The sequence below is a fragment of the Schistocerca cancellata genome, chromosome 1 (assembly GCF_023864275.1).
Source record: "Schistocerca cancellata isolate TAMUIC-IGC-003103 chromosome 1, iqSchCanc2.1, whole genome shotgun sequence".
In the NCBI taxonomy this organism is placed as follows: Eukaryota; Metazoa; Arthropoda; class Insecta; order Orthoptera; family Acrididae; genus Schistocerca; species Schistocerca cancellata.
The window spans coordinates 117,603,114-117,628,862 of NC_064626.1; the positions used below are offsets into that span (position 1 = coordinate 117,603,114).

At 43.9% G+C, this 25,749-nt stretch overlaps 20 non-coding genes across 20 annotated transcripts; all 20 read left to right on the forward strand.

Moving 5' to 3' along the window:
* Nucleotides 1-310: 310 nt before the first annotated feature.
* Nucleotides 311-383, forward strand: Trnar-ucu (transfer RNA arginine (anticodon UCU)). The gene has a single exon. It is a non-coding gene; the product is annotated as a tRNA-Arg (tRNA).
* A 1,220-nt stretch (nt 384-1,603) lies between these two features.
* Trnar-ucu (transfer RNA arginine (anticodon UCU)) lies at nt 1,604-1,676 on the forward strand. Its single transcript has one exon. It is a non-coding gene; the product is annotated as a tRNA-Arg (tRNA).
* A 1,220-nt stretch (nt 1,677-2,896) lies between these two features.
* On the forward strand, nt 2,897-2,969 carry Trnar-ucu (transfer RNA arginine (anticodon UCU)). Its single transcript has one exon. It is a non-coding gene; the product is annotated as a tRNA-Arg (tRNA).
* Nucleotides 2,970-4,189: 1,220 nt separating this feature from the next.
* Nucleotides 4,190-4,262, forward strand: Trnar-ucu (transfer RNA arginine (anticodon UCU)). Its single transcript has one exon. It is a non-coding gene; the product is annotated as a tRNA-Arg (tRNA).
* A 1,220-nt stretch (nt 4,263-5,482) lies between these two features.
* Nucleotides 5,483-5,555, forward strand: Trnar-ucu (transfer RNA arginine (anticodon UCU)). The gene has a single exon. It is a non-coding gene; the product is annotated as a tRNA-Arg (tRNA).
* A 1,220-nt stretch (nt 5,556-6,775) lies between these two features.
* Trnar-ucu (transfer RNA arginine (anticodon UCU)) lies at nt 6,776-6,848 on the forward strand. The gene has a single exon. It is a non-coding gene; the product is annotated as a tRNA-Arg (tRNA).
* Nucleotides 6,849-8,068: 1,220 nt separating this feature from the next.
* Trnar-ucu (transfer RNA arginine (anticodon UCU)) lies at nt 8,069-8,141 on the forward strand. Its single transcript has one exon. It is a non-coding gene; the product is annotated as a tRNA-Arg (tRNA).
* Nucleotides 8,142-9,361: 1,220 nt separating this feature from the next.
* On the forward strand, nt 9,362-9,434 carry Trnar-ucu (transfer RNA arginine (anticodon UCU)). The gene has a single exon. It is a non-coding gene; the product is annotated as a tRNA-Arg (tRNA).
* Nucleotides 9,435-10,654: 1,220 nt separating this feature from the next.
* On the forward strand, nt 10,655-10,727 carry Trnar-ucu (transfer RNA arginine (anticodon UCU)). The gene has a single exon. It is a non-coding gene; the product is annotated as a tRNA-Arg (tRNA).
* A 1,217-nt stretch (nt 10,728-11,944) lies between these two features.
* On the forward strand, nt 11,945-12,017 carry Trnar-ucu (transfer RNA arginine (anticodon UCU)). The gene has a single exon. It is a non-coding gene; the product is annotated as a tRNA-Arg (tRNA).
* Nucleotides 12,018-13,237: 1,220 nt separating this feature from the next.
* Trnar-ucu (transfer RNA arginine (anticodon UCU)) lies at nt 13,238-13,310 on the forward strand. The gene has a single exon. It is a non-coding gene; the product is annotated as a tRNA-Arg (tRNA).
* A 1,220-nt stretch (nt 13,311-14,530) lies between these two features.
* Trnar-ucu (transfer RNA arginine (anticodon UCU)) lies at nt 14,531-14,603 on the forward strand. Its single transcript has one exon. It is a non-coding gene; the product is annotated as a tRNA-Arg (tRNA).
* A 1,220-nt stretch (nt 14,604-15,823) lies between these two features.
* Nucleotides 15,824-15,896, forward strand: Trnar-ucu (transfer RNA arginine (anticodon UCU)). Its single transcript has one exon. It is a non-coding gene; the product is annotated as a tRNA-Arg (tRNA).
* Nucleotides 15,897-17,116: 1,220 nt separating this feature from the next.
* Nucleotides 17,117-17,189, forward strand: Trnar-ucu (transfer RNA arginine (anticodon UCU)). Its single transcript has one exon. It is a non-coding gene; the product is annotated as a tRNA-Arg (tRNA).
* Nucleotides 17,190-18,409: 1,220 nt separating this feature from the next.
* Nucleotides 18,410-18,482, forward strand: Trnar-ucu (transfer RNA arginine (anticodon UCU)). The gene has a single exon. It is a non-coding gene; the product is annotated as a tRNA-Arg (tRNA).
* A 1,220-nt stretch (nt 18,483-19,702) lies between these two features.
* On the forward strand, nt 19,703-19,775 carry Trnar-ucu (transfer RNA arginine (anticodon UCU)). Its single transcript has one exon. It is a non-coding gene; the product is annotated as a tRNA-Arg (tRNA).
* A 1,220-nt stretch (nt 19,776-20,995) lies between these two features.
* Trnar-ucu (transfer RNA arginine (anticodon UCU)) lies at nt 20,996-21,068 on the forward strand. The gene has a single exon. It is a non-coding gene; the product is annotated as a tRNA-Arg (tRNA).
* A 1,220-nt stretch (nt 21,069-22,288) lies between these two features.
* On the forward strand, nt 22,289-22,361 carry Trnar-ucu (transfer RNA arginine (anticodon UCU)). The gene has a single exon. It is a non-coding gene; the product is annotated as a tRNA-Arg (tRNA).
* Nucleotides 22,362-23,581: 1,220 nt separating this feature from the next.
* On the forward strand, nt 23,582-23,654 carry Trnar-ucu (transfer RNA arginine (anticodon UCU)). Its single transcript has one exon. It is a non-coding gene; the product is annotated as a tRNA-Arg (tRNA).
* Nucleotides 23,655-24,874: 1,220 nt separating this feature from the next.
* On the forward strand, nt 24,875-24,947 carry Trnar-ucu (transfer RNA arginine (anticodon UCU)). Its single transcript has one exon. It is a non-coding gene; the product is annotated as a tRNA-Arg (tRNA).
* Nucleotides 24,948-25,749: the final 802 nt, after the last annotated feature.

Sequence of the window (25,749 nt, forward strand, 5' to 3'; positions counted from 1 at the left end):
GGATGCTGTTCTAAAGAGCGCAATTCCCATTTATCTGTAAGCAGCGCACGTGAGCGAATCTAATAGCAGGACTGTGTTACTAAGATTGTACAGAGCAACTCTGTCAATACGCAGGTGTTTCAATCAGTAGAGCCATGGTAAACAGAGCGATTCGGAGCGATGTATCGTGTCTGTTACATAAATAATGAGTCTTTGATGTAATTGCTTCAGAGAAATATGAAAGTAAGCCTATCAGAAAAGTAACGCGAGACATGTAGCACGGGTCATGTCTTGCAGAATCTCTTACATCTGAGACCATCACTTGCACAGCGTCCCTTTGGCGCAGAGGATAGCGCGTTGGACTTCTAATCCAAAGGTTGTGGGTTCGATCCCCACAAGGGACGGGCAATTTTTAAAAATGTGTGCCAATCACGAGATGGGAATTGACATATGGGTAACCACAAGCGTCTTCAAAAGGTGAAAATTGTTGTGACTTCAGTTCTATGCTTAAATATGTTAACCTTACACATACAAGCAAAATTCTCGTAGATCCATGACGCTGCTATGTGTAAATGCTGTAAAAGCGGAACCATATCTTCACGCCCCTGTTCACGGGAATTTTCTTTCAATACCCAATTTTTACCTACACATAGAAATATAGCAATAGAACGCACATTTTGTACAGAAACAAATACAATGAAGAGTGAAATAATTTTGTATTACTTCACGAGTCAATGTATGTAATCCCAGTCATGATCTTTAATTCTTCCAGCCCAAGGTGAGAGGGTTTCAGTTTTCTCGGCCACAAGTGAGAAAAGTAGACAGTTTCACAACAAGATATTGTACTATGGTTCCTTAACTGTTCCCAGTAAGCAATGGCACTCTGTATCTATAGAAACGGCGGCAATTTTCGCTTCAGCACAGGGGGCTTTTACTGGAGACTGCCAGGAGTGGACTTGGTGGATGCATGAAGGGAGAAGACCAGACAGAGATGTCTGACGCTCCGCTGACGCTTGCAGAAAACTACATTAAGTATGATTCCCGCCTATAACTGACGGCGAGAGAGATGCATCATCTGTCCACTTCTCATCGAAGCACACTGTCACCAAGCAATGGCTGACGCTTCGAGCACGGCATGGAATTGCCAGGGAGGTGATGCAGCTAACGTTCCTGGTAAATGTGCTAACAGGGCACACACGTCCGTTGGAGTGTATACATATGATGGGGACCGGCTGTGACACAGCAGTCAACCAAAGTCAAAAAATGTGACTAATCGTACAGTGTTCCCAGTGTGTCGTTTACCACTTTGTGAGTGGGTGCTGTTCTAAAGAGCGCAATTCCCATTTATCTGTAAGCAGCGCACGTGAGCGAATCTAATAGCAGGACTGTGTTACTACGATTGTACAGAGCAACTCTGTCAATACGCAGGTGTTTCAATCAGTAGAGCCATGGTAAACAGAGCGATTCGGAGCGATGTATCGTGTCTGTTACATAAATAATGAGTCTTTGATGTAATTGCTTCAGAGAAATATGAAAGTAAGCCTATCAGAAAAGTAACGCGAGACATGTAGCACGGGTCATGTCTTGCAGAATCTCTTACATCTGAGACCATCACTTGCACAGCGTCCCTTTGGCGCAGAGGATAGCGCGTTGGACTTCTAATCCAAAGGTCGTGGGTTCGATCCCCACAAGGGACGGGCAATTTTTAAAAATGTGTGCCAATCACGAGATGGGAATTGACATATGGGTAACCACAAGCGTCTTCAAAAGGTGAAAATTGTTGTGACTTCAGTTCTATGCTTAAATATGTTAACCTTACACATACAAGCAAAATTCTCGTAGATCCATGACGCTGCTATGTGTAAATGCTGTAAAAGCGGAACCATATCTTCACGCCCCTGTTCACGGGAATTTTCTTTCAATACCCAATTTTTACCTACACATAGAAATATAGCAATAGAACGCACATTTTGTACAGAAACAAATACAATGAAGAGTGAAATAATTTTGTATTACTTCACGAGTCAATGTATGTAATCCCAGTCATGATCTTTAATTCTTCCAGCCCAAGGTGAGAGGGTTTCAGTTTTCTCGGCCACAAGTGAGAAAAGTAGACAGTTTCACAACAAGATATTGTACTATGGTTCCTTAACTGTTCCCAGTAAGCAATGGCACTCTGTATCTATAGAAACGGCGGCAGTTTTCGCTTCAGCACAGGGGGCTTTTACTGGAGACTGCCAGGAGTGGACTTGGTGGATGCATGAAGGGAGAAGACCAGACAGAGATGTCTGACGCTCCGCTGACGCTTGCAGAAAACTACATTAAGTATGATTCCCGCCTATAACTGACGGCGAGAGAGATGCATCATCTGTCCACTTCTCATCGAAGCACACTGTCACCAAGCAATGGCTGACGCTTCGAGCACGGCATGGAATTGCCAGGGAGGTGATGCAGCTAACGTTCCTGGTAAATGTGCTAACAGGGGACACACGTCCGTTGGAGTGTATACATATGATGGGGACCGGCTGTGACACAGCAGTCAACCAAAGTCAAAAAATGTGACTAATCGTACAGTGTTTCCAGTGTGTCGTTTACCACTTTGTGAGTGGGTGCTGTTCTAAAGAGCGCAATTCCCATTTATCTGTAAGCAGCGCACGTGAGCGAATCTAATAGCAGGACTGTGTTACTACGATTGTACAGAGCAACTCTGTCAATACGCAGGTGTTTCAATCAGTAGAGCCATGGTAAACAGAGCGATTCGGAGCGATGTATCGTGTCTGTTACATAAATAATGAGTCTTTGATGTAATTGCTTCAGAGAAATATGAAAGTAAGCCTATCAGAAAAGTAACGCGAGACATGTAGCACGGGTCATGTCTTGCAGAATCTCTTACATCTGAGACCATCACTTGCACAGCGTCCCTTTGGCGCAGAGGATAGCGCGTTGGACTTCTAATCCAAAGGTCGTGGGTTCGATCCCCACAAAGGACGGGCAATTTTTAAAAATGTGTGCCAATCACGAGATGGGAATTGACATATGGGTAACCACAAGCGTCTTCAAAAGGTGAAAATTGTTGTGACTTCAGTTCTATGCTTAAATATGTTAACCTTACACATACAAGCAAAATTCTCGTAGATCCATGACGCTGCTATGTGTAAATGCTGTAAAAGCGGAACCATATCTTCACGCCCCTGTTCACGGGAATTTTCTTTCAATACCCAATTTTTACCTACACATAGAAATATAGCAATAGAACGCACATTTTGTACAGAAACAAATACAATGAAGAGTGAAATAATTTTGTATTACTTCACGAGTCAATGTATGTAATCCCAGTCATGATCTTTAATTCTTCCAGCCCAAGGTGAGAGGGTTTCAGTTTTCTCGGCCACAAGTGAGAAAAGTAGACAGTTTCACAACAAGATATTGTACTATGGTTCCTTAACTGTTCCCAGTAAGCAATGGCACTCTGTATCTATAGAAACGGCGGCAGTTTTCGCTTCAGCACAGGGGGCTTTTACTGGAGACTGCCAGGAGTGGACTTGGTGGATGCATGAAGGGAGAAGACCAGACAGAGATGTCTGACGCTCCGCTGACGCTTGCAGAAAACTACATTAAGTATGATTCCCGCCTATAACTGACGGCGAGAGAGATGCATCATCTGTCCACTTCTCATCGAAGCACACTGTCACCAAGCAATGGCTGACGCTTCGAGCACGGCATGGAATTGCCAGGGAGGTGATGCAGCTAACGTTCCTGGTAAATGTGCTAACAGGGCACACTCGTCCGTTGGAGTGTATACATATGATGGGGACCGGCTGTGACACAGCAGTCAACCAAAGTCAAAAAATGTGACTAATCGTACAGTGTTCCCAGTGTGTCGTTTACCACTTTGTGAGTGGATGCTGTTCTAAAGAGCGCAATTCCCATTTATCTGTAAGCAGCGCACGTGAGCGAATCTAATAGCAGGACTGTGTTACTACGATTGTACAGAGCAACTCTGTCAATACGCAGGTGTTTCAATCAGTAGAGCCATGGTAAACAGAGCGATTCGGAGCGATGTATCGTGTCTGTTACATAAATAATGAGTCTTTGATGTAATTGCTTCAGAGAAATATGAAAGTAAGCCTATCAGAAAAGTAACGCGAGACATGTAGCACGGGTCATGTCTTGCAGAATCTCTTACATCTGAGACCATCACTTGCACAGCGTCCCTTTGGCGCAGAGGATAGCGCGTTGGACTTCTAATCCAAAGGTCGTGGGTTCGATCCCCACAAGGGACGGGCAATTTTTAAAAATGTGTGCCAATCACGAGATGGGAATTGACATATGGGTAACCACAAGCGTCTTCAAAAGGTGAAAATTGTTGTGACTTCAGTTCTATGCTTAAATATGTTAACCTTACACATACAAGCAAAATTCTCGTAGATCCATGACGCTGCTATGTGTAAATGCTGTAAAAGCGGAACCATATCTTCACGCCCCTGTTCACGGGAATTTTCTTTCAATACCCAATTTTTACCTACACATAGAAATATAGCAATAGAACGCACATTTTGTACAGAAACAAATACAATGAAGAGTGAAATAATTTTGTATTACTTCACGAGTCAATGTATGTAATCCCAGTCATGATCTTTAATTCTTCCAGCCCAAGGTGAGAGGGTTTCAGTTTTCTCGGCCACAAGTGAGAAAAGTAGACAGTTTCACAACAAGATATTGTACTATGGTTCCTTAACTGTTCCCAGTAAGCAATGGCACTCTGTATCTATAGAAACGGCGGCAATTTTCGCTTCAGCACAGGGGGCTTTTGCTGGAGACTGCCAGGAGTGGACTTGGTGGATGCATGAAGGGAGAAGACCAGACAGAGATGTCTGACGCTCCGCTGACGCTTGCAGAAAACTACATTAAGTATGATTCCCGCCTATAACTGACGGCGAGAGAGATGCATCATCTGTCCACTTCTCATCGAAGCACACTGTCACCAAGCAATGGCTGACGCTTCGAGCACGGCATGGAATTGCCAGGGAGGTGATGCAGCTAACGTTCCTGGTAAATGTGCTAACAGGGCACACACGTCCGTTGGAGTGTATACATATGATGGGGACCGGCTGTGACACAGCAGTCAACCAAAGTCAAAAAATGTGACTAATCGTACAGTGTTCCCAGTGTGTCGTTTACCACTTTGTGAGTGGATGCTGTTCTAAAGAGCGCAATTCCCATTTATCTGTAAGCAGCGCACGTGAGCGAATCTAATAGCAGGACTGTGTTACTACGATTGTACAGAGCAACTCTGTCAATACGCAGGTGTTTCAATCAGTAGAGCCATGGTAAACAGAGCGATTCGGAGCGATGTATCGTGTCTGTTACATAAATAATGAGTCTTTGATGTAATTGCTTCAGAGAAATATGAAAGTAAGCCTATCAGAAAAGTAACGCGAGACATGTAGCACGGGTCATGTCTTGCAGAATCTCTTACATCTGAGACCATCACTTGCACAGCGTCCCTTTGGCGCAGAGGATAGCGCGTTGGACTTCTAATCCAAAGGTCGTGGGTTCGATCCCCACAAGGGACGGGCAATTTTTAAAAATGTGTGCCAATCACGAGATGGGAATTGACATATGGGTAACCACAAGCGTCTTCAAAAGGTGAAAATTGTTGTGACTTCAGTTCTATGCTTAAATATGTTAACCTTACACATACAAGCAAAATTCTCGTAGATCCATGACGCTGCTATGTGTAAATGCTGTAAAAGCGGAACCATATCTTCACGCCCCTGTTCAAGGGAATTTTCTTTCAATACCCAATTTTTACCTACACATAGAAATATAGCAATAGAACGCACATTTTGTACAGAAACAAATACAATGAAGAGTGAAATAATTTTGTATTACTTCACGAGTCAATGTATGTAATCCCAGTCATGATCTTTAATTCTTCCAGCCCAAGGTGAGAGGGTTTCAGTTTTCTCGGCCACAAGTGAGAAAAGTAGACAGTTTCACAACAAGATATTGTACTATGGTTCCTTAACTGTTCCCAGTAAGCAATGGCACTCTGTATCTATAGAAACGGCGGCAATTTTCGCTTCAGCACAGGGGGCTTTTACTGGAGACTGCCAGGAGTGGACTTGGTGGATGCATGAAGGGAGAAGACCAGACAGAGATGTCTGACGCTCCGCTGACGCTTGCAGAAAACTACATTAAGTATGATTCCCGCCTATAACTGACGGCGAGAGAGATGCATCATCTGTCCACTTCTCATCGAAGCACACTGTCACCAAGCAATGGCTGACGCTTCGAGCACGGCATGGAATTGCCAGGGAGGTGATGCAGCTAACGTTCCTGGTAAATGTGCTAACAGGGCACACACGTCCGTTGGAGTGTATACATATGATGGGGACCGGCTGTGACACAGCAGTCAACCAAAGTCAAAAAATGTGACTAATCGTACAGTGTTCCCAGTGTGTCGTTTACCACTTTGTGAGTGGATGCTGTTCTAAAGAGCGCAATTCCCATTTATCTGTAAGCAGCGCACGTGAGCGAATCTAATAGCAGGACTGTGTTACTACGATTGTACAGAGCAACTCTGTCAATACGCAGGTGTTTCAATCAGTAGAGCCATGGTAAACAGAGCGATTCGGAGCGATGTATCATGTCTGTTACATAAATAATGAGTCTTTGATGTAATTGCTTCAGAGAAATATGAAAGTAAGCCTATCAGAAAAGTAACGCGAGACATGTAGCACGGGTCATGTCTTGCAGAATCTCTTACATCTGAGACCATCACTTGCACAGCGTCCCTTTGGCGCAGAGGATAGCGCGTTGGACTTCTAATCCAAAGGTCGTGGGTTCGATCCCCACAAGGGACGGGCAATTTTTAAAAATGTGTGCCAATCACGAGATGGGAATTGACATATGGGTAACCACAAGCGTCTTCAAAAGGTGAAAATTGTTGTGACTTCAGTTCTATGCTTAAATATGTTAACCTTACACATACAAGCAAAATTCTCGTAGATCCATGACGCTGCTATGTGTAAATGCTGTAAAAGCGGAACCATATCTTCACGCCCCTGTTCACAGGAATTTTCTTGCAATAACCAATTTTTACCTACACATAGAAATATAGCAATAGAACGCACATTTTGTACAGAAACAAATACAATGAAGAGTGAAATAATTTTGTATTACTTCACGAGTCAATGTATGTAATCCCAGTCATGATCTTTAATTCTTCCAGCCCAAGGTGAGAGGGTTTCAGTTTTCTCGGCCACAAGTGAGAAAAGTAGACAGTTTCACAACAAGATATTGTACTATGGTTCCTTAACTGTTCCCAGTAAGCAATGGCACTCTGTATCTATAGAAACGGCGGCAATTTTCGCTTCAGCACAGGGGGCTTTTACTGGAGACTGCCAGGAGTGGACTTGGTGGATGCATGAAGGGAGAAGACCAGACAGAGATGTCTGACGCTCCGCTGACGCTTGCAGAAAACTACATTAAGTATGATTCCCGCCTATAACTGACGGCGAGAGAGATGCATCATCTGTCCACTTCTCATCGAAGCACACTGTCACCAAGCAATGGCTGACGCTTCGAGCACGGCATGGAATTGCCAGGGAGGTGATGCAGCTAACGTTCCTGGTAAATGTGCTAACAGGGCACACACGTCCGTTGGAGTGTATACATATGATGGGGACCGGCTGTGACACAGCAGTCAACCAAAGTCAAAAAATGTGACTAATCGTACAGTGTTCCCAGTGTGTCGTTTACCACTTTGTGAGTGGATGCTGTTCTAAAGAGCGCAATTCCCATTTATCTGTAAGCAGCGCACGTGAGCGAATCTAATAGCAGGACTGTGTTACTACGATTGTACAGAGCAACTCTGTCAATACGCAGGTGTTTCAATCAGTAGAGCCATGGTAAACAGAGCGATTCGGAGCGATGTATCGTGTCTGTTACATAAATAATGAGTCTTTGATGTAATTGCTTCAGAGAAATATGAAAGTAAGCCTATCAGAAAAGTAACGCGAGACATGTAGCACGGGTCATGTCTTGCAGAATCTCTTACATCTGAGACCATCACTTGCACAGCGTCCCTTTGGCGCAGAGGATAGCGCGTTGGACTTCTAATCCAAAGGTCGTGGGTTCGATCCCCACAAGGGACGGGCAATTTTTAAAAATGTGTGCCAATCACGAGATGGGAATTGACATATGGGTAACCACAAGCGTCTTCAAAAGGTGAAAATTGTTGTGACTTCAGTTCTATGCTTAAATATGTTAACCTTACACATACAAGCAAAATTCTCGTAGATCCATGACGCTGCTATGTGTAAATGCTGTAAAAGCGGAACCATATCTTCACGCCCCTGTTCACGGGAATTTTCTTTCAATACCCAATTTTTACCTACACATAGAAATATAGCAATAGAACGCACATTTTGTACAGAAACAAATACAATGAAGAGTGAAATAATTTTGTATTACTTCACGAGTCAATGTATGTAATCCCAGTCATGATCTTTAATTCTTCCAGCCCAAGGTGAGAGGGTTTCAGTTTTCTCGGCCACAAGTGAGAAAAGTAGACAGTTTCACAACAAGATATTGTACTATGGTTCCTTAACTGTTCCCAGTAAGCAATGGCACTCTGTATCTATAGAAACGGCGGCAATTTTCGCTTCAGCACAGGGGGCTTTTACTGGAGACTGCCAGGAGTGGACTTGGTGGATGCATGAAGGGAGAAGACCAGACAGAGATGTCTGACGCTCCGCTGACGCTTGCAGAAAACTACATTAAGTATGATTCCCGCCTATAACTGACGGCGAGAGAGATGCATCATCTGTCCACTTCTCATCGAAGCACACTGTCACCAAGCAATGGCTGACGCTTCGAGCACGGCATGGAATTGCCAGGGAGGTGATGCAGCTAACGTTCCTGGTAAATGTGCTAACAGGGCACACACGTCCGTTGGAGTGTATACATATGATGGGGACCGGCTGTGACACAGCAGTCAACCAAAGTCAAAAAATGTGACTAATCGTACAGTGTTCCCAGTGTGTCGTTTACCACTTTGTGAGTGGATGCTGTTCTAAAGAGCGCAATTCCCATTTATCTGTAAGCAGCGCACGTGAGCGAATCTAATAGCAGGACTGTGTTACTACGATTGTACAGAGCAACTCTGTCAATACGCAGGTGTTTCAATCAGTAGAGCCATGGTAAACAGAGCGATTCGGAGCGATGTATCGTGTCTGTTACATAAATAATGAGTCTTTGATGTAATTGCTTCAGAGAAATATGAAAGTAAGCCTATCAGAAAAGTAACGCGAGACATGTAGCACGGGTCATGTCTTGCAGAATCTCTTACATCTGAGACCATCACTTGCACAGCGTCCCTTTGGCGCAGAGGATAGCGCGTTGGACTTCTAATCCAAAGGTCGTGGGTTCGATCCCCACAAGGGACGGGCAATTTTTAAAAATGTGTGCCAATCACGAGATGGGAATTGACATATGGGTAACCACAAGCGTCTTCAAAAGGTGAAAATTGTTGTGACTTCAGTTCTATGCTTAAATATGTTAACCTTACACATACAAGCAAAATTCTCGTAGATCCATGACGCTGCTATGTGTAAATGCTGTAAAAGCGGAACCATATCTTCACGCCCCTGTTCACGGGAATTTTCTTTCAATACCCAATTTTTACCTACACATAGAAATATAGCAATAGAACGCACATTTTGTACAGAAACAAATACAATGAAGAGTGAAATAATTTTGTATTACTTCACGAGTCAATGTATGTAATCCCAGTCATGATCTTTAATTCTTCCAGCCCAAGGTGAGAGGGTTTCAGTTTTCTCGGCCACAAGTGAGAAAAGTAGACAGTTTCACAACAAGATATTGTACTATGGTTCCTTAACTGTTCCCAGTAAGCAATGGCACTCTGTATCTATAGAAACGGCGGCAATTTTCGCTTCAGCACAGGGGGCTTTTACTGGAGACTGCCAGGAGTGGACTTGGTGGATGCATGAAGGGAGAAGACCAGACAGAGATGTCTGACGCTCCGCTGACGCTTGCAGAAAACTACATTAAGTATGATTCCCGCCTATAACTGACGGCGAGAGAGATGCATCATCTGTCCACTTCTCATCGAAGCACACTGTCACCAAGCAATGGCTGACGCTTCGAGCACGGCATGGAATTGCCAGGGAGGTGATGCAGCTAACGTTCCTGGTAAATGTGCTAACAGGGCACACACGTCCGTTGGAGTGTATACATATGATGGGGACCGGCTGTGACACAGCAGTCAACCAAAGTCAAAAAATGTGACTAATCGTACAGTGTTCCCAGTGTGTCGTTTACCACTTTGTGAGTGGATGCTGTTCTAAAGAGCGCAATTCCCATTTATCTGTAAGCAGCGCACGTGAGCGAATCTAATAGCAGGACTGTGTTACTACGATTGTACAGAGCAACTCTGTCAATACGCAGGTGTTTCAATCAGTAGAGCCATGGTAAACAGAGCGATTCGGAGCGATGTATCGTGTCTGTTACATAAATAATGAGTCTTTGATGTAATTGCTTCAGAGAAATATGAAAGTAAGCCTATCAGAAAAGTAACGCGAGACATGTAGCACGGGTCATGTCTTGCAGAATCTCTTACATCTGAGACCATCACTTGCACAGCGTCCCTTTGGCGCAGAGGATAGCGCGTTGGACTTCTAATCCAAAGGTCGTGGGTTCGATCCCCACAAGGGACGGGCAATTTTTAAAAATGTGTGCCAATCACGAGATGGGAATTGACATATGGGTAACCACAAGCGTCTTCAAAAGGTGAAAATTGTTGTGACTTCAGTTCTATGCTTAAATATGTTAACCTTACACATACAAGCAAAATTCTCGTAGATCCATGACGCTGCTATGTGTAAATGCTGTAAAAGCGGAACCATATCTTCACGCCCCTGTTCACGGGAATTTTCTTTCAATACCCAATTTTTACCTACACATAGAAATATAGCAATAGAACGCACATTTTGTACAGAAACAAATACAATGAAGAGTGAAATAATTTTGTATTACTTCACGAGTCAATGTATGTAATCCCAGTCATGATCTTTAATTCTTCCAGCCCAAGGTGAGAGGGTTTCAGTTTTCTCGGCCACAAGTGAGAAAAGTAGACAGTTTCACAAGATATTGTACTATGGTTCCTTAACTGTTCCCAGTAAGCAATGGCACTCTGTATCTATAGAAACGGCGGCAATTTTCGCTTCAGCACAGGGGGCTTTTACTGGAGACTGCCAGGAGTGGACTTGGTGGATGCATGAAGGGAGAAGACCAGACAGAGATGTCTGACGCTCCGCTGACGCTTGCAGAAAACTACATTAAGTATGATTCCCGCCTATAACTGACGGCGAGAGAGATGCATCATCTGTCCACTTCTCATCGAAGCACACTGTCACCAAGCAATGGCTGACGCTTCGAGCACGGCATGGAATTGCCAGGGAGGTGATGCACCTAACGTTCCTGGTAAATGTGCTAACAGGGCACACACGTCCGTTGGAGTGTATACATATGATGGGGACCGGCTGTGACACAGCAGTCAACCAAAGTCAAAAAATGTGACTAATCGTACAGTGTTCCCAGTGTGTCGTTTACCACTTTGTGAGTGGATGCTGTTCTAAAGAGCGCAATTCCCATTTATCTGTAAGCAGCGCACGTGAGCGAATCTAATAGCAGGACTGTGTTACTACGATTGTACAGAGCAACTCTGTCAATACGCAGGTGTTTCAATCAGTAGAGCCATGGTAAACAGAGCGATTCGGAGCGATGTATCGTGTCTGTTACATAAATAATGAGTCTTTGATGTAATTGCTTCAGAGAAATATGAAAGTAAGCCTATCAGAAAAGTAACGCGAGACATGTAGCACGGGTCATGTCTTGCAGAATCTCTTACATCTGAGACCATCACTTGTACAGCGTCCCTTTGGCGCAGAGGATAGCGTGTTGGACTTCTAATCCAAAGGTCGTGGGTTCGATCCCCACAAGGGACGGGCAATTTTTAAAAATGTGTGCCAATCACGAGATGGGAATTGACATATGGGTAACCACAAGCGTCTTCAAAAGGTGAAAATTGTTGTGACTTCAGTTCTATGCTTAAATATGTTAACCTTACACATACAAGCAAAATTCTCGTAGATCCATGACGCTGCTATGTGTAAATGCTGTAAAAGCGGAACCATATCTTCACGCCCCTGTTCACGGGAATTTTCTTTCAATACCCAATTTTTACCTACACATAGAAATATAGCAATAGAACGCACATTTTGTACAGAAACAAATACAATGAAGAGTGAAATAATTTTGTATTACTTCACGAGTCAATGTATGTAATCCCAGTCATGATCTTTAATTCTTCCAGCCCAAGGTGAGAGGGTTTCAGTTTTCTCGGCCACAAGTGAGAAAAGTAGACAGTTTCACAACAAGATATTGTACTATGGTTCCTTAACTGTTCCCAGTAAGCAATGGCACTCTGTATCTATAGAAACGGCGGCAATTTTCGCTTCAGCACAGGGGGCTTTTACTGGAGACTGCCAGGAGTGGACTTGGTGGATGCATGAAGGGAGAAGACCAGACAGAGATGTCTGACGCTCCGCTGACGCTTGCAGAAAACTACATTAAGTATGATTCCCGCCTATAACTGACGGCGAGAGAGATGCATCATCTGTCCACTTCTCATCGAAGCACACTGTCACCAAGCAATGGCTGACGCTTCGAGCACGGCATGGAATTGCCAGGGAGGTGATGCAGCTAACGTTCCTGGTAAATGTGCTAACAGGGCACACACGTCCGTTGGAGTGTATACATATGATGGGGACCGGCTGTGACACAGCAGTCAACCAAAGTCAAAAAATGTGACTAATCGTACAGTGTTCCCAGTGTGTCGTTTACCACTTTGTGAGTGGATGCTGTTCTAAAGAGCGCAATTCCCATTTATCTGTAAGCAGCGCACGTGAGCGAATCTAATAGCAGGACTGTGTTACTACGATTGTACAGAGCAACTCTGTCAATACGCAGGTGTTTCAATCAGTAGAGCCATGGTAAACAGAGCGATTCGGAGCGATGTATCGTGTCTGTTACATAAATAATGAGTCTTTGATGTAATTGCTTCAGAGAAATATGAAAGTAAGCCTATCAGAAAAGTAACGCGAGACATGTAGCACGGGTCATGTCTTGCAGAATCTCTTACATCTGAGACCATCACTTGCACAGCGTCCCTTTGGCGCAGAGGATAGCGCGTTGGACTTCTAATCCAAAGGTCGTGGGTTCGATCCCCACAAGGGACGGGCAATTTTTAAAAATGTGTGCCAATCACGAGATGGGAATTGACATATGGGTAACCACAAGCGTCTTCAAAAGGTGAAAATTGTTGTGACTTCAGTTCTATGCTTAAATATGTTAACCTTACACATACAAGCAAAATTCTCGTAGATCCATGACGCTGCTATGTGTAAATGCTGTAAAAGCGGAACCATATCTTCACGCCCCTGTTCACGGGAATTTTCTTTCAATACCCAATTTTTACCTACACATAGAAATATAGCAATAGAACGCACATTTTGTACAGAAACAAATACAATGAAGAGTGAAATAATTTTGTATTACTTCACGAGTCAATGTATGTAATCCCAGTCATGATCTTTAATTCTTCCAGCCCAAGGTGAGAGGGTTTCAGTTTTCTCGGCCACAAGTGAGAAAAGTAGACAGTTTCACAACAAGATATTGTACTATGGTTCCTTAACTGTTCCCAGTAAGCAATGGCACTCTGTATCTATAGAAACGGCGGCAATTTTCGCTTCAGCACAGGGGGCTTTTACTGGAGACTGCCAGGAGTGGACTTGGTGGATGCATGAAGGGAGAAGACCAGACAGAGATGTCTGACGCTCCGCTGACGCTTGCAGAAAACTACATTAAGTATGATTCCCGCCTATAACTGACGGCGAGAGAGATGCATCATCTGTCCACTTCTCATCGAAGCACACTGTCACCAAGCAATGGCTGACGCTTCGAGCACGGCATGGAATTGCCAGGGAGGTGATGCAGCTAACGTTCCTGGTAAATGTGCTAACAGGGCACACACGTCCGTTGGAGTGTATACATATGATGGGGACCGGCTGTGACACAGCAGTCAACCAAAGTCAAAAAATGTGTCTAATCGTACAGTGTTCCCAGTGTGTCGTTTACCACTTTGTGAGTGGATGCTGTTCTAAAGAGCGCAATTCCCATTTATCTGTAAGCAGCGCACGTGAGCGAATCTAATAGCAGGACTGTGTTACTACGATTGTACAGAGCAACTCTGTCAATACGCAGGTGTTTCAATCAGTAGAGCCATGGTAAACAGAGCGATTCGGAGCGATGTATCGTGTCTGTTACATAAATAATGAGTCTTTGATGTAATTGCTTCAGAGAAATATGAAAGTAAGCCTATCAGAAAAGTAACGCGAGACATGTAGCACGGGTCATGTCTTGCAGAATCTCTTACATCTGAGACCATCACTTGCACAGCGTCCCTTTGGCGCAGAGGATAGCGCGTTGGACTTCTAATCCAAAGGTCGTGGGTTCGATCCCCACAAGGGACGGGCAATTTTTAAAAATGTGTGCCAATCATGAGATGGGAATTGACATATGGGTAACCACAAGCGTCTTCAAAAGGTGAAAATTGTTGTGACTTCAGTTCTATGCTTAAATATGTTAACCTTACACATACAAGCAAAATTCTCGTAGATCCATGACGCTGCTATGTGTAAATGCTGTAAAAGCGGAACCATATCTTCACGCCCCTGTTCACGGGAATTTTCTTTCAATACCCAATTTTTACCTACACATAGAAATATAGCAATAGAACGCACATTTTGTACAGAAACAAATACAATGAAGAGTGAAATAATTTTGTATTACTTCACGAGTCAATGTATGTAATCCCAGTCATGATCTTTAATTCTTCCAGCCCAAGGTGAGAGGGTTTCAGTTTTCTCGGCCACAAGTGAGAAAAGTAGACAGTTTCACAACAAGATATTGTACTATGGTTCCTTAACTGTTCCCAGTAAGCAATGGCACTCTGTATCTATAGAAACGGCGGCAATTTTCGCTTCAGCACAGGGGGCTTTTACTGGAGACTGCCAGGAGTGGACTTGGTGGATGCATGAAGGGAGAAGACCAGACAGAGATGTCTGACGCTCCGCTGACGCTTGCAGAAAACTACATTAAGTATGATTCCCGCCTATAACTGACGGCGAGAGAGATGCATCATCTGTCCACTTCTCATCGAAGCACACTGTCACCAAGCAATGGCTGACGCTTCGAGCACGGCATGGAATTGCCAGGGAGGTGATGCAGCTAACGTTCCTGGTAAATGTGCTAACAGGGCACACACGTCCGTTGGAGTGTATACATATGATGGGGACCGGCTGTGACACAGCAGTCAACCAAAGTCAAAAAATGTGACTAATCGTACAGTGTTCCCAGTGTGTCGTTTACCACTTTGTGAGTGGATGCTGTTCTAAAGAGCGCAATTCCCATTTATCTGTAAGCAGCGCACGTGAGCGAATCTAATAGCAGGACTGTGTTACTACGATTGTACAGAGCAACTCTGTCAATACGCAGGTGTTTCAATCAGTAGAGCCATGGTAAACAGAGCGATTCGGAGCGATGTATCGTGTCTGTTACATAAATAATGAGTCTTTGATGTAATTGCTTCAGAGAAATATGAAAGTAAGCCTATCAGAAAAGTAACGCGAGACATGTAGCACGGGTCATGTCTTGCAGAATCTCTTACATCTGAGACCATCACTTGCACAGCGTCCCTTTGGCGCAGAGGATAGCGCGTTGGACTTCTAATCCAAAGGTCGTGGGTTCGATCCCCACAAGGGACGGGCAATTTTTAAAAATGTGTGCCAATCACGAGATGGGAATTGACATATGGGTAACCACAAGCGTCTTCAAAAGGTGAAAATTGTTGTGACTTCAGTTCTATGCTTAAATATGTTAACCTTACACTTACAAGCAAAATTCTCGTAGATCCATGACGCTGCTATGTGTAAATGCTGTAAAAGCGGAACCATATCTTCACGCCCCTGTTCACGGGAATTTTCTTTCAATACCCAATTTTTACCTACACATAGAAATATAGCAATAGAACGCACATTTTGTACAGAAACAAATACAATGAAGAGTGAAATCATTTTGTATTACTTCACGAGTCAATGTATGTAATCCCAGTCATGATCTTTAATTCTTCCAGCCCAAGGTGAGAGGGTTTCAGTTTTCTCGGCCACAAGTGAGAAAAGTAGACAGTTTCACAACAAGATATTGTACTATGGTTCCTTAACTGTTCCCAGTAAGCAATGGCACTCTGTATCTATAGAAACGGCGGCAATTTTCGCTTCAGCACAGGGGGCTTTTACTGGAGACTGCCAGGAGTGGACTTGGTGGATGCATGAAGGGAGAAGACCAGACAGAGATGTCTGACGCTCCGCTGACGCTTGCAGAAAACTACATTAAGTATGATTCCCGCCTATAACTGACGGCGAGAGAGATGCATCATCTGTCCACTTCTCATCGAAGCACACTGTCACCAAGCAATGGCTGACGCTTCGAGCACGGCATGGAATTGCCAGGGAGGTGATGCAGCTAACGTTCCTGGTAAATGTGCTAACAGGGCACACACGTCCGTTGGAGTGTATACATATGATGGGGACCGGCTGTGACACAGCAGTCAACCAAAGTCAAAAAATGTGACTAATCGTACAGTGTTCCCAGTGTGTCGTTTACCACTTTGTGAGTGGGTGCTGTTCTAAAGAGCGCAATTCCCATTTATCTGTAAGCAGCGCACGTGAGCGAATCTAATAGCAGGACTGTGTTACTACGATTGTACAGAGCAACTCTGTCAATACGCAGGTGTTTCAATCAGTAGAGCCATGGTAAACAGAGCGATTCGGAGCGATGTATCGTGTCTGTTACATAAATAATGAGTCTTTGATGTAATTGCTTCAGAGAAATATGAAAGTAAGCCTATCAGAAAAGTAACGTGAGACATGTAGCACGGGTCATGTCTTGCAGAATCTCTTACATCTGAGACCATCACTTGCACAGCGTCCCTTTGGCGCAGAGGATAGCGCGTTGGACTTCTAATCCAAAGGTCGTGGGTTCGATCCCCACAAGGGACGGGCAATTTTTAAAAATGTGTGCCAATCACGAGATGGGAATTGACATATGGGTAACCACAAGCGTCTTCAAAAGGTGAAAATTGTTGTGACTTCAGTTCTATGCTTAAATATGTTAACCTTACACATACAAGCAAAATTCTCGTAGATCCATGACGCTGCTATGTGTAAATGCTGTAAAAGCGGAACCATATCTTCACGCCCCTGTTCACGGGAATTTTCTTTCAATACCCAATTTTTACCTACAGATAGAAATATAGCAATAGAACGCACATGTTGTACAGAAACAAATACAATGAAGAGTGAAATAATTTTGTATTACTTCACGAGTCAATGTATGTAATCCCAGTCATGATCTTTAATTCTTCCAGCCCAAGGTGAGAGGGTTTCAGTTTTCTCGGCCACAAGTGAGAAAAGTAGACAGTTTCACAACAAGATATTGTACTATGGTTCCTTAACTGTTCCCAGTAAGCAATGGCACTCTGTATCTATAAAAACGGCGGCAATTTTCGCTTCAGCACAGGGGGCTTTTACTGGAGACTGCCAGGAGCGGACTTGGTGGATGCATGAAGGGAGAAGACCAGACAGAGATGTCTGACGCTCCGCTGACGCTTGCAGAAAACTACATTAAGTATGATTCCCGCCTATAACTGATGGCGAGAGAGATGCATCATCTGTCCACTTCTCATCGAAGCACACTGTCATCAAGCAATGGCTGACGCTTCGAGCACGGCATGGAATTGCCAGGGAGGTGATGCAGCTAACGTTCCTGGTAAATGTGCTAACAGGGCACACACGTCCGTTGGAGTGTATACATATGATGGGGACCAGCTGTGACACAGCAGTCAACCAAAGTCAAAAAATGTGACTAATCGTACAGTGTTCCCAGTGTGTCGTTTACCACTTTGTGAGTGGATGCTGTTCTAAAGAGCGCAATTCCCATTTATCTGTAAGCAGCGCACGTGAGCGAATCTAATAGCAGGACTGTGTTACTACGATTGTACAGAGCAACTCTGTCAATACGCAGGTGTTTCAATCAGTAGAGCCATGGTAAACAGAGCGATTCGGAGCGATGTATCGTGTCTGTTACATAAATAATGAGTCTTTGATGTAATTGCTTCAGAGAAATATGAAAGTAAGCCTATCAGAAAAGTAACGCGAGACATGTAGCACGGGTCATGTCTTGCAGAATCTCTTACATCTGAGACCATCACTTGCACAGCGTCCCTTTGGCGCAGATGATAGCGCGTTGGACTTCTAATCCAAAGGTCGTGGGTTCGATCCCCACAAGGGACGGGCAATTTTTAAAAATGTGTGCCAATCACGAGATGGGAATTGACATATGGGTAACCACAAGCGTCTTCAAAAGGTGAAAATTGTTGTGACTTCAGTTCTATGCTTAAATATGTTAACCTTACACATACAAGCAAAATTCTCGTAGATCCATGACGCTGCTATGTGTAAATGCTGTAAAAGCGGAACCATATCTTCACGCCCCTGTTCACGGGAATTTTCTTTCAATACCCAATTTTTACCTACACATAGAAATATAGCAATAGAACGCACATTTTGTACAGAAACAAATACAATGAAGAGTGAAATAATTTTGTATTACTTCACGAGTCAATGTATGTAATCCCAGTCATGATCTTTAATTCTTCCAGCCCAAGGTGAGAGGGTTTCAGTTTTCTCGGCCACAAGTGAGAAAAGTAGACAGTTTCACAACAAGATATTGTACTATGGTTCCTTAACTGTTCCCAGTAAGCAATGGCACTCTGTATCTATAGAAACGGCGGCAATTTTCGCTTCAGCACAGGGGGCTTTTACTGGAGACTGCCAGGAGTGGACTTGGTGGATGCATGAAGGGAGAAGACCAGACAGAGATGTCTGACGCTCCGCTGACGCTTGCAGAAAACTACATTAAGTATGATTCCCGCCTATAACTGACGGCGAGAGAGATGCATCATCTGTCCACTTCTCATCGAAGCACACTGTCACCAAGCAATGGCTGACGCTTCGAGCACGGCATGGAATTGCCAGGGAGGTGATGCAGCTAACGTTCCTGGTAAATGTGCTAACAGGGCACACACGTCCGTTGGAGTGTATACATATGATGGGGACCGGCTGTGACACAGCAGTCAACCAAAGTCAAAAAATGTGACTAATCGTACAGTGTTCCCAGTGTGTCATTTACCACTTTGTGAGTGGATGCTGTTCTAAAGAGCGCAATTCCCATTTATCTGTAAGCAGCGCACGTGAGCGAATCTAATAGCAGGACTGTGTTACTACGATTGTACAGAGCAACTCTGTCAATACGCAGGTGTTTCAATCAGTAGAGCCATGGTAAACAGAGCGATTCGGAGCGATGTATCGTGTCTGTTACATAAATAATGAGTCTTTGATGTAATTGCTTCAGAGAAATATGAAAGTAAGCCTATCAGAAAAGTAACGCGAGACATGTAGCACGGGTCATGTCTTGCAGAATATCTTACATCTGAGACCAACACTTGCACAGCGTCCCTTTGGCGCAGAGGATAGCGCGTTGGACTTCTAATCCAAAGGTCGTGGGTTCGATCCCCACAAGGGACGGGCAATTTTTAAAAATGTGTGCCAATCACGAGATGGGAATTGACATATGGGTAACCACAAGCGTCTTCAAAAGGTGAAAATTGTTGTGACTTCAGTTCTATGCTTAAATATGTTAACCTTACACATACAAGCAAAATTCTCGTAGATCCATGACGCTGCTATGTGTAAATGCTGTAAAAGCGGAACCATATCTTCACGCCCCTGTTCACGGGAATTTTCTTTCAATACCTAATTTTTACCTACACATAGAAATATAGCAATAGAACGCACATTTTGTACAGAAACAAGTACAATGAAGAGTGAAATAATTTTGTATTACTTCACGAGTCAATGTATGTAATCCCAGTCATGATCTTTAATTCTTCCAGCCCAAGGTGAGAGGGTTTCAGTTTTCTCGGCCACAAGTGAGAAAAGTAGACAGTTTCACAACAAGATATTGTACTATAGTTCCTTAACTGTTACCAGTAAGCAATGGCATTCTGTATCTATAGAAACGGCGGCAATTTTCGCTTCAGCACAGGGGGCTTTTACTGGAGACTGCCAGGAGTGGACTTGGTGGATGCATGAAGGGAGAAGACCAGACAGAGATGTCTGACGCTCCGCTGACGCTTGCAGAAAACTACATTAAGTATGATTCCCGCCTATAACTGACGGCGAGAGAGATGCATCATCTGTCCACTTCTCATCGAAGCACACTGTCACCAAGCAATGGCTGACGCTTCGAGCACGGCATGGAATTGCCAGGGAGGTGATGCAGCTAACGTTCCTGGTAAATGTGCTAACAGGGCACACACGTCCGTTGGAGTGTATACATATGATGGGGACCGGCTGTGACACAGCAGTCAACCAAAGTCAAAAAATGTGACTAATCGTACAGTGTTCCCAGTGTGTCGTTTACCACTTTGTGAGTGGATGCTGTTCTAAAGAGCGCAATTCCCATTTATCTGTAAGCAGCGCACTTGAGCGAATCTAATAGCATGACTGTGTTACTACGATTGTACAGAGCAACTCTGTCAATACGCAGGTGTTTCAATCAGTAGAGCCATGGTAAACAGAGCGATTCGGAGCGATGTATCGTGTCTGTTACATAAATAATGAGTCTTTGATGTAATTGCTTCAGAGAAATATGAAAGTAAGCCTATCAGAAAAGTAACGCGAGACATGTAGCACGGGTCATGTCTTGCAGAATCTCTTACATCTGAGACCATCACTTGCACAGCGTCCCTTTGGCGCAGAGGATAGCGCGTTGGACTTCTAATCCAAAGGTCGTGGGTTCGATCCCCACAAGGGACGGGCCATTTTTAAAAATGTGTGCCAATCACGAGATGGGAATTGACATATGGGTAACCACAAGCGTCTTCAAAAGGTGAAAATTGTTGTGACTTCAGTTCTATGCTTAAATATGTTAACCTTACACATACAAGCAAAATTCTCGTAGATCCATGACGCTGCTATGTGTAAATGCTGTAAAAGCGGAACCATATCTCCACTCCCCTGTTCACGGGAATTTTCTTTCAATACCCAATTTTTACCTACACATAGAAATATAGCAATAGAACGCACATTTTGTACAGAAACAAATACAATGAAGAGTGAAATAATTTTGTATTACTTCACGAGTCAATGTATGTAATCCCAGTCATGATCTTTAATTCTTCCAGCCCAAGGTGAGAGGGTTTCAGTTTTCTCGGCCACAAGTGAGAAAAGTAGACAGTTTCACAACAAGATATTGTACTATGGTTCCTTAACTGTTCCCAGTAAGCAATGGCACTCTGTATCTATAGAAACGGCGGCAATTTTCGCTTCAGCACAGGGGGCTTTTACTGGAGACTGCCAGGAGTGGACTTGGTGGATGCATGAAGGGAGAAGACCAGACAGAGATGTCTGACGCTCCGCTGATGCTTGCAGAAAACTACATTAAGTATGATTCCCGCCTATAACTGACGGCGAGAGAGATGCATCATCTGTCCACTTCTCATCGAAGCACACTGTCACCAAGCAATGGCTGACGCTTCGAGCACGGCATGGAATTGCCAGGGAGGTGATGCAGCTAACGTTCCTGGTAAATGTGCTAACAGGGCACACACGTCCGTTGGAGTGTATACATATGATGGGGACCGGCTGTGACACAGCAGTCAACCAAAGTCAAAAAATGTGACTAATCGTACAGTGTTCCCAGTGTGTCGTTTACCACTTTGTGAGTGGATGCTGTTCTAAAGAGCGCAATTCCCATTTATCTGTAAGCAGCGCACGTGATCGAATCTAATAGCAGGACTGTGTTACTACGATTGTACAGAGCAACTCTGTCAATACGCAGGTGTTTCAATCAGTAGAGCCATGGTAAACAGAGCGATTCGGAGCGATGTATCGTGTCTGTTACATAAATAATGAGTCTTTGATGTAATTGCTTCAGAGAAATATGAAAGTAAGCCTATCAGAAAAGTAACGCGAGACATGTAGCACGGGTCATGTCTTGCAGAATCTCTTACATCTGAGACCATCACTTGCACAGCGTCCCTTTGGCGCAGAGGATAGCGCATTGGACTTCTAATCCAAAGGTCGTGGGTTCGATCCCCACAAGGGACGGGCAATTTTTAAAAATGTGTGCCAATCACGAGATGGGAATTGACATATGGGTAACCACAAGCGTCTTCAAAAGGTGAAAATTGTTGTGACTTCAGTTCTATGCTTAAATATGTTAACCTTACACATACAAGCAAAATTCTCGTAGATCCATGACGCTGCTATGTGTAAATGCTGTAAAAGCGGAACCATATCTTCACGCCCCTGTTCACGGGAATTTTCTTTCAATACCCAATTTTTACCTACACATAGAAATATAGCAATAGTACGCACATTTTGTACAGAAACAAGTACAATGAAGAGTGAAATAATTTTGTATTACTTCACGAGTCAATGTATGTAATCCCAGTCATGATCTTTAATTCTTCCAGCCCAAGGTGAGAGGGTTTCAGTTTTCTCGGCCACAAGTGAGAAAAGTAGACAGTTTCACAACAAGATATTGTACTATGGTTCTTTAACTGTTACCAGTAAGCAATGGCATTCTGTATCTATAGAAACGGCGGCAATTTTCGCTTCAGCACAGGGGGCTTTTACTGGAGACTGCCAGGAGTGGACTTGGTGGATGCATGAAGGGAGAAGACCAGACAGAGATGTCTGACGCTCCGCTGACGCTTGCAGAAAACTACATTAAGTATGATTCCCGCCTATAACTGACGGCGAGAGAGATGCATCATCTGTCCACTTCTCATCGAAGCACACTGTCACCAAGCAATGGCTGACGCTTCGAGCACGGCATGGAATTGCCAGGGAGGTGATGCAGCTAACGTTCCTGGTAAATGTGCTAACAGGGCACACACGTCCGTTGGAGTGTATACATATGATGGGGACCGGCTGTGACACAGCAGTCAACCAAAGTCAAAAAATGTGACTAATCGTACAGTGTTCCCAGTGTGTCGTTTACCACTTTGTGAGTGGATGCTGTTCTAAAGAGCGCAATTCCCATTTATCTGTAAGCAGCGCACGTGAGCGAATCTAATAGCAGGACTGTGTTACTACGATTGTACAGAGCAACTCTGTCAATACGCAGGTGTTTCAATCAGTAGAGCCATGGTAAACAGAGCGATTCGGAGCGATGTATCGTGTCTGTTACATAAATAATGAGTCTTTGATGTAATTGCTTCAGAGAAATATGAAAGTAAGCCTATCAGAAAAGTAACGTGAGACATGTAGCACGGGTCATGTCTTGCAGAACCTCTTACATCTGAGACCATCACTTGCACAGCGTCCCTTTGACGCAGAGGATAGCGCGTTGGACTTCTAATCCAAAGGTCGTGGGTTCGATCCCCACAAGGGACGGGCAATTTTTAAAAATGTGTGCCAATCACGAGATGGGAATTGACATATGGGTAACCACAAGCGTCTTCAAAAGGTGAAAATTGTTGTGACTTCAGTTCTATGCTTAAATATGTTAACCTTACACATACAAGCAAAATTCTCGTAGATCCATGACGCTGCTATGTGTAAATGCTGTAAAAGCGGAACCATATCTCCACTCCCCTGTTCACGGGAATTTTCTTTCAATACCCAATTTTTACCTACACATAGAAATATAGCAATAGAACGCACATTTTGTACAGAAACAAATACAATGAAGAGTGAAATAATTTTGTATTACTTCACGAGTCAATGTATGTAATCCCAGTCATGATCTTTAATTCTTCCAGCCCAAGGTGAGAGGGTTTCAGTTTTCTCGGCCACAAGTGAGAAAAGTAGACAGTTTCACAACAAGATATTGTACTATGGTTCCTTAACTGTTCCCAGTAAGCAATGGCACTCTGTATCTATAGAAACGGCGGCAATTTTCGCTTCAGCACAGGGGGCTTTTACTGGAGACTGCCAGGAGTGGACTTGGTGGATGCATGAAGGGAGAAGACCAGACAGAGATGTCTGACGCTCCGCTGATGCTTGCAGAAAACTACATTAAGTATGATTCCCGCCTATAACTGACGGCGAGAGAGATGCATCATCTGTCCACTTCTCATCGAAGCACACTGTCACCAAGCAATGGCTGACGCTTCGAGCACGGCATGGAATTGCCAGGGAGGTGATGCAGCTAACGTTCCTGGTAAATGTGCTAACAGGGCACACACGTCCGTTGGAGTGTATACATATGATGGGGACCGGCTGTGACACAGCAGTCAAGGAAAGTCAAAAAATGTGACTAATCGTACAGTGTTCCCAGTGTGTCGTTTACCACTTTGTGAGTGGATGCTGTTCTAAAGAGCGCAATTCCCATTTATCTGTAAGCAGCGCACGTGAGCGAATCTAATAGCAGGACTGTGTTACTACGATTGTACAGAGCAACTCTGTCAATACGCAGGTGTTTCAATCAGTAGAGCCATGGTAAACAGAGCGATTCGGAGCGACGTATCGTGTCTGTTACATAAATAATGAGTCTTTGATGTAATTGCTTCAGAGAAATATGAAAGTAAGCCTATCAGAAAAGTAACGCGAGACATGTAGCACGGGTCATGTCTTGCAGAATCTCTTACATCTGAGACCATCACTTGCACAGCGTCCCTTTGGCGCAGAGGATAGCGCGTTGGACTTCTAATCCAAAGGTCGTGGGTTCGATCCCCACAAGGGACGGGCAATTTTTAAAAATGTGTGCCAATCACGAGATGGGAATTGACATATGGGTAACCACAAGCGTCTTCAAAAGGTGAAAATTGTTGTGACTTCAGTTCTATGCTTAAATATGTTAACCTTACACATACAAGCAAAATTCTCGTAGATCCATGACGCTGCTATGTGTAAATGCTGTAAAAGCGGAACCATATCTTCACGCCCCTGTTCACGGGAATTTTCTTTCAATACCCAATTTTTACCTACAGATAGAAATATAGCAATAGAACGCACATGTTGTACAGAAACAAATACAATGAAGAGTGAAATAATTTTGTATTACTTCACGAGTCAATGTATGTAATCCCAGTCATGATCTTTAATTCTTCCAGCCCAAGGTGAGAGGGTTTCAGTTTTCTCGGCCACAAGTGAGAAAAGTAGACAGTTTCACAACAAGATATTGTACTATGGTTCCTTAACTGTTCCCAGTAAGCAATGGCACTCTGTATCTATAGAAACGGCGGCAATTTTCGCTTCAGCACAGGGGGCTTTTACTGGAGACTGCCAGGAGTGGACTTGGTGGATGCATGAAGGGAGAAGACCAGACAGAGATGTCTGACGCTCCACTGACGCTTGCAGAAAACTACATTAAGTATGATTCCCGCCTATAACTGACGGCGAGAGAGATGCATCATCTGTCCACTTCTCATCGAAGCACACTGTCACCAAGCAATGGCTGACGCTTCGAGCACGGCATGGAATTGCCAGGGAGGTGATGCAGCTAACGTTCCTGGTAAATGTGCTAACAGGGCACACACGTCCGTTG